This window comes from Cavia porcellus, unplaced genomic scaffold (genome assembly GCF_034190915.1).
Source record: "Cavia porcellus strain 051 isolate PalLab524CR breed Dunkin Hartley unplaced genomic scaffold, mCavPor4.1 scaffold_7, whole genome shotgun sequence".
Lineage (NCBI taxonomy): Eukaryota > Metazoa > Chordata > Mammalia > Rodentia > Caviidae > Cavia > Cavia porcellus.
Genome location: NW_026947490.1, coordinates 25,439,422 through 25,447,460, shown reverse-complemented (window position 1 = coordinate 25,447,460; position 8,039 = coordinate 25,439,422). Strand labels below are relative to the sequence as shown.

General features: G+C 38.8%; 1 non-coding gene across 1 annotated transcript; it reads right to left on the bottom strand.

Annotated features, from left to right (window-relative positions):
• Positions 1-7,568: 7,568 nt before the first annotated feature.
• On the bottom strand, positions 7,569-7,704 carry LOC111755402 (small nucleolar RNA SNORA2/SNORA34 family). The gene has a single exon (XR_002789954.2). It is a non-coding gene; the product is annotated as a small nucleolar RNA SNORA2/SNORA34 family (small nucleolar RNA).
• Between the last annotated feature and the right edge of the window lie 335 nt (positions 7,705-8,039).

Genomic DNA, 8,039 nt, shown 5'->3' with positions numbered 1-8,039 from the left:
CTAGTGTCAGCTGTTGGTAGTGTGTATCTTGGGGTCCTACTCTAAGGTTAATGTGTGTCCAATTGCTGGGTCGCACAATGAAGACGTGGGCCAGTCCTTTGACTTCTCCCTGCAGGGCCCCTGGGGAGAGTCCTATATTCTTCCTTGGTTGTCCAGCCCTGGAGTATTGATGTTGATTTATCTCCTACTGTCCAAGGTTCTTGGAGAAAAGGTTGGAGCTTAAGATGAGCAGCAGTATTAGGTCTGGGAGGTAGGGGGGTGTCCCGAGAGGCCAGCTGGTATCCTAGGTCCAGGCCTCTGCCAGGTGCACAGGAAGTGCAACAAGGTGGCATTAGTTGTCCTGGGCCTATAGGTGAACACGTGGCATCTGTCTGGGTATCCATGGGGTGCACAAGATGTGAGGTGTGGAAGCACACATGGTCTTGGGTAAGGGCCCTGCTAGGGCCATCTGTCCAGGAATCTATGCGGCACTATAGTGTTTTGAAATCCTATGTCACTTATACAGTTTTTTTTCTGAGTAGATTCATTCTGTTTAATCCTGTTTGGTCCTATTTTATTTAGTGAACATGTAATTTGAACCGTTTGTTGAAGTTGTAGAACAAATTCCAGGAGGAGCACAGGAGCATAGTGATCAGAACCTGTTTAGAACTCTGTTTGGTGAGAGATCACTCAGTCTCCCTTCAACTCAGCATGGTTAATACACTGCAGTTCAAGGTTATGGGAGCAGGAGTGGGAGGCAAAGATCAAGTACTTGGTCGAGGACATGAGGAGAGTCACCAAGGACAGCAGCTGTTGGTACAGCATTCCTCAGGGCCAGCGATTAATAATTGTACATTGTTATCATCATATGCAGGGTACAAGATATACTCATGACATCTTGTTCAAACAAGTTTAGTTCAAACCTTACTTTTCAGTGAATTAAAAGAATTAGCTATATATATCTCTTTAATATCAAAAGGTATAAAATATTCAAGCAGATAAGGCTATTTTCTATTATTTGTACTTTCAAAAATCATTATGAAACCTCAAATATTATACGTTTTTATCTGGCTTTCTGTTGTTACTTGGTAATGTTACATGGGAAATATTCAGGAATTTATATAAACTATATAGTGCAATGCATGGATGAACTGATATATTTATTTACAGTTTTGCATTTTCACTTTATTCATGTTGCTGCATGAAGATTATTTCAGATTACCATGAAATATTAAACATGATATAGGTCCAATTGACTTGTGATTGAATCTGGGATTATCCTTCACTGTCTTTTCCCTATTAAAACACTACTCAGTTAGGCATGGTACAAACTGATATGCGAGTTTTCTGAGATCATACATTTTAGAATCCAAGAGATCGGAGAGACTGATGGGGAAACAGGAGGATTTATTGAGTTTTATGTGCATACTCAGCTTAACCATGAGATGCCCGAAGGATGGCTAAGTGAGATCTAAAAGAAAGGCTTTAGTTCTTACACATTCTGTTGAGGAGTTTGGTCTTTATAAATAGAAGACTGAGGGGGGGGGAGTGTACAGAAGCAAGACAAGCAACTTAAATCAATTAATCATTTACCCTCAATGGAGACTCAATTTTATGAATATTGTAAGAACAAGAAATATTAAACTGTTCACAGGACAGATTTACCAATGTATCTTTATCTGATGAAAAGTTTATAGCTATGGGGAAGGAGGGAAGGTGTTGGACACGGATTACTTCAGACAGAGAAAGCTTGATTTTTTGAACTCCCACTTCAGTCCCCCCTTTGATGCTATCTACAGCAAGTTTTAGTAGAGAACATCACTATCATTAACATTAATCTTTTCATGGGTAATTAGCTCCCTATTGAGAAGAGGGATAACTACCAAAAAAAGTACAAAATGGGATTTAAGTTGATGGGTATCCTCACGTTGCTCATGAGGCTTTGGGCATGAGTAGACTGGTCAGATTCCAGGGTGAGAAGACCACCCTTAGCATTCCTTAGCACTGGGCTCTGTGTGAAACTGTCACTTTCAGGGTGACTAGAGAATCACTGTTGTTTCGGTGGTGTCCTGATCTCACTACAGGATTGGCTGATTTTTTTTTAATTTTATTTAAGAGGAAAAAGAGAAAAACACAAAACAAAACAAAGCGGTGTAAGGGTACTACAGAACTACAAAAAAAAAAACATAACAGTAAGAAATCACCTGTTAATAGATTACATATTATCATCTTGGAAATAGTTGCTCAAATCACAGTATCAGAGAATACAAAGTGGACATTCAAACAGAGAGACTGCAAACAGCTGCATTCAATGATCCAAAAACATTAATATAGTCAGCCATTTAACATCCCCAAACACACTTGCTGTTATATCCTGATTTTTGTGATCAAGATCTTGCTGGCTGGTCTTCCTGTCCTGGTCACTGGCTTCTGTTGACTATGGTGGATCTAAGACACAGTTCCTGTGACTTTAACAGCACTGTAGTTGGACAATAGTATGGTATGGAATCCATTCTTAAGGGCCCCAAACAATGTTCCAATTGGAATTGGTGTATTGGATTTGTAAGGCATATACGCACTTTCTTTGGTACAAAGTTATAGACATTTTAAATAGCTAATTAATATGTACGTGTTTAACATTAATATTTCTACATTTTAGATATCAGCCTTCATTTTACCTATGAATAGGGGTGGCTAGCCAAATATTTGCATGGAGGATACCCAGTTTATTTGATAGGTATGCACCAGACATAGTGGAAGCCATAGGCCAAAATTGGTCTCAACTTAGGTAGATCTCTTGGCAATATTTTCACAATAATTGTTTGACTGTCCAGTTCATCTGCTCTACTTATCCTAATCTGTGCTTCCAGTAAGCCTTGTGAAGCATCCATTTTATCTTGAACATTGTGTGAGCTCTTGGACTAGGACAGGTATGAATGAGGGTCAAATAACTGACCCTAAAGTCAGAAGAAGTCCAAATCTTTGCATGATGGCTCCTAACAGCTTAAACTGTACCAAACCTGAATCCTACTTGGTCATGATGTGTAGTCTTCTAGATGATTTTATGCATTCTCTGCCAGTATCTTATTCTGGATTGTTGCATTTATGTTATTTAAAGGATTTAGCCTGGAGTTTTAGTCTCTCCTCTTTCTCTCTCTCTCTCTCTCTCTCTCTCTCTCTCTCTCTCTCTCTCTTTATTTTTAATTTTTGATGTCTCTCTGGTTTTGGTACCAGCATAATACTTTCTTCCAGAAATGGTATTGGAGTATTGTTTCACTTTTCATTGCATTAAAGTGTTGGAGTATTAGTGTCATTAGACATTCTGTAAATTTTTGTAGAATGCAGGAAGGAAATCATCAGGGCCTAGAATTTCTTTGTTGATACACTTGAATTGCATATCAATTTCTTTGACTGACATGACTTATTTATAAAATTTATAACTTCTTGATTCTATTTTGGTAGCTTATATGTGTTTAGGAAACTCTCGATTTCTACTTTGTTTTCCATTTTATTAGACTTCAGCTTCTTAAAGTAGGTTTTGACAATTTTCTGGATATCCATAGGATTTCTTGTGATTTCACACTTTTCATTTTTAATTACTATAGTTTTTGTATTTTCTTTCCAATTTTAAGTAAGGTTGAATGTATATTTAGCAATTTTATTTACTTCTAAAAGAAAATGTTTGATTCATGATTTTTGCTGTTTTCTTAGTGTGAGTTGAATTAACTTCTGCTCTGATCTCTAGTTTCCTGTTTTGTGTGAGCTGTGAGGTGAATTTGTTTTTCCATTTCTAAAAGTTTGACATTCAACATAAGGTGTTTATTTAAACTCATTCACTTTTCCTGACATGAGAATGTACTGCTATAAGTTTCCCTTTTAAAATTACTCTCATTTTGTGCTATAAGTTCCACTATGTTGCATCAACATTTTCATTTATTTGTAGACAATAGTTTCTCTGTAATTCATTGGTTGTTCGGGAGGGTGTGGTTCAAATTTTATGTGTTTATATACTTTTTGTGTTTTCTTTTGCTTTGATTACCAGTTTCATTGCACTATGTTCAAATAATATTCATATAATAATTTTATTCTTCTGTATTTTTCCAAGCATGTTCTATTTTCTAATATGCATTCCTTTTTGGATGATGTCCCATGTGCACCTGAGAACAATTTGAATTTTAATGTTTTGTGGTTGGCACTCTATGGATTTCTAGGACATCCATTTGTTCTCTGGTGTGTTTCAATTCTGATTTTTTAAGTATTTTTTGAATAGTTGATCTATTTAACTGTGTAAGTCGGTTGTTGAGATCTCCCAATATAATTTTGTTATTGCTGATGTAATGCTTCATGCCTGATATTTGAGTTGGGTAGTCTCTTTGATGTAGTCTCTTTTTGTCAATTTTCAATGTAATCTTAATTTCTGGATATCTCTTTGAGTCTGTTTCATACATTGATATTTCTTCCTCTATTAGTCTTTCAAGATATCCATCATTCTCCCATGCTCCTCTTTCCTTAAAAAAATATAACTCTTCTTTAAATATACTCAGAAAGTTTTTTCATTATGTCTGTCATTTCTCCTTTTACTGAGATATTATTTCTGAGCTGATTATTTTGTAGCCTCATGAAACTGATTCCTTACTTCAATTTCTATCTCCTGAGAAATTTCAATTCTATAACTTCGAACTCTTTCCATGTCATTGTTTTCCAGACTTTTCTGCATGTACTGGAATTCTGGGATTGCATGTTCCACACTCATCTTGATATTTTTCTTCAGATGAGCTGTTTGAGGAGTCCTAGACATTTTGCACATTCATTGCCCATGACTAATGTAGGAAATGAGCTGTAGTCCTGAATTTCTGTGACTAGGTCCCTGGGTGGGCATAGGGTGAGCATTTCTAGATAGGAGCATCTACACTAAAGTTGCCCCAATTGCCACTTGTCTTAGATACTTTTTACTTGTCAGTGAGACAAAATGCCTAATGTCCAAAGTTGGGAATGGAAATGCTTATTTCTTACAATTTGTGGAGGTTTCAGTCCATAATTTTTTGGCCCCCAGGCAAGGTGGCATGGCTGGGCCTCAGTTCATAGCAACTGGAAACAGCAAGCAGAAACCAGTAAGAAAGAGACATACCTTTTTCCTGCCATTACATTGTATGTTGGCTCCTAGGCCAGTGTAACACTGACATAGTCAATCCAAGCACTAGACAATGAACCAATCACAAATGCACAATGCAAGAGCGTGAGGCTTGGGGGCCACCAACATAAAGCTGAAATTCCACCCCTGGTCCCCAGGACTCATGCACATCCTTTATTAAAATAAAAGACATTTAGTCCATTTTCAAGAGTTGCTAAAGTCCTAACATTTTCAGCATTACTGAAAAGCCCAAGTCCCAAGCCTCCTTCAAGATCTATGGCAAATTCTTAACTCTAACACACTTTTCAAATGAAACAAGTTTAAACATTTTTCAAATGCAAATGCACAAGATAAACATTACCATTCCAAAAGTTACAAACAAGGTTATATAAAGCATTGGAAACCAAGCAAGTCCAACAGCCAGTAGGGCAAACATAAAGCCCTAAAGTTCCATGCTCAGCATTTGAAGCATTCTGGTTGCAAACTCCAAAAGGCTTGGGTGATTCTACCCGCATTGTATTTCCAGGGATTTCAGCTCCCACAGCTTTTCTCTTAAACCCTCTCTGATCACCTTTTGCAGTTTTCCTTGGATGATCCATATTCCTTGCTTTTCCAAATTTCCGGGGTCCGCACTGCATCTTTCGCTCCACCCTTACGCCTTTACACATTGACCTCTCTGGGGCACCATGTGAATGTCAGCAAGGTTTGCTGCCAGCTGGAGCAGTATCCAGGCTTTTTTTTCTCTTGGCTGCAGGGGCTCAGTGCCTGGATCACTGGGCTCTATTTACCTAGTTGTAAGGAAATCTTCTCTATGTTGCCACTATTCTGGAATTTCATGTTGCTGCAGCCATTCTGGAACCTTGTGTGGCTTCTGTCACCATTCTGGAGCTGGTTCTCTGAAGCTTTTCTCTCTGAACAATTTTTTTTTATATATTTTCAGTTTTGAGGCTGCAAAGGATGTGACCCATTGCCTCCTGGGATTCCCTGTGGCCATCTTTCATGTCTGTCTGTTTCTTATCAGCAATCAAAGACTCAGTACTATTTTTACAATCCAGAGCTTGACACTGGAGTTTTCTTTCTTTCCAAAATCAGCATTGTAAGTTATCCTGCTGGACTCTTTGCTCTAGATATGCAACATAAAGCTGGATAAAAGCCCCAAACAATAGCCATGCCTCAGCTTCAACATTCAACTGCCTTCACATTTCCACTGCCAGATTAATAGTCCATTGCCCTTAATCTCAGTCTCAGGCAAAGTCTCTGAGCATGAACAAAATGCTGCCAAACTTTCTGCCAAGCCATAACACATTGTGGGGAGTCCAGCAACTAGTACAGTCCTTCTTCCCAGCAGAAACATCCCAAGCCTGGTTTTACCATCAGGCTTTCTATCAGACTTCTGGTCTCCAGAGCCCTGATCAGAATGTACACTACAGAACAGTCTAAGCTGCTCTAGCTCTATGCATCCAGTCAACATGTCTGAACCTTTCCAAACTTCCCACAAGCCATTTCCAAAGGGTCTCAGAAAGCATGGTGAAGTATATTCAAAGCAAACAACCCCATCTGGTACCAAATTCTGTCTTAGTTATTTTTTACTGTTCACTGAGACAAAATACCTGATTCCCAAATTTGGGAAAGGAAAGGCTAATTTCTTACAGTTTTGGGAGGTTTCAGTCCATATATAATTGGCTCCAGGGCAAAGTGGCATAGTGGTGCTGCTGTTCATGGCAGCTGCAAGCAGCAAGTGGAAACCAATAAGAGAGATGGACACACATTCTTCCTGCCATTACATTGTATGCTGGCTCCACTGCTAGAGGTGAAATACCAAAATCATCAGTCCAAGCACTAGACAATGAACCAGTCACAAATGCTCAATGAAAGTGCAGGTGGCTTGGCATCCACCAATATAAACCATGACACTGTTGTCACACATGGGCAGTTCTACTTTTCCTTCTGGCCTGTGCAGCTATACTGGGACTCCTCTGTTGGAGCCAGTGTTCAGGGATGTGTCTGGCATTTTCCCCAGTCTATAGGAAGCATGCATCCCGTGTGGCAGTAATCAGGCACCTGGGATGTGTTTGAATGCTTCTCCAGGAGTGCACTGATTACATGTGAGAAGAAGGCATCCCTGAAGGTGACTGGGTTGGATGGATACTGGGCATATAAGGCTGTTACCTCTGACCTTTTTGGCTACTATCATTGTAGCCTGTATTATTCTGAATTAGCTGGTTACTTATGGGGGTTTGGGTGGCTGTGGGGGAACTATTTTCTCTCAGCCCACAGGCCCCTGGGTCTCAGAATTGTGTGGTTTCCTTGATGTGACTGCTTCTTGATCACAGGGGTGTGGATCCTTTTTTCTCCTTTGGTTAGCATAAAAGCTGTTGGCTCATAGAGGGTGGGATTTCCAATGTTTTTCTCAACCATAAGGCTGATTCTGAGTTATAGGGGTTCTGCATTCTTCCAATACTATTTCTTTCTAATTCATTGATCATTACATTCTCAATTTTCTGAAAAGGCCAGAAGACAACAGAAAGACATCCTTTTAGGCTTCATTTGAAATCAGCAGCTTTAGCACACTGGTGACCTTGATTTAGATTCTCTCCAATTTTATTATCTCTGACAATGTTTGTCAATTTTTGATAGATAATTTTATCACTAGTATCAACGCCACCTCAGGAGATGCTGATTCTTAAGGAATGTCTTCTACATATAGGTGGTTTTATGTCTATCACAAGAATATACTTTCCCTATTTCTTGAATATAAAAAATATGCTGTTAGATTCAGCATTCAGTCCCATGATACTGGATGATGATGATGGTTATGACCCAGTACAATCAATGTTATCCCTAATGAGAGAAAATCAAATTATAACACATATGCCATACTTACTAAAGCAATTCAGCTAACAATAGCAATACATCATCAAGTACAGCT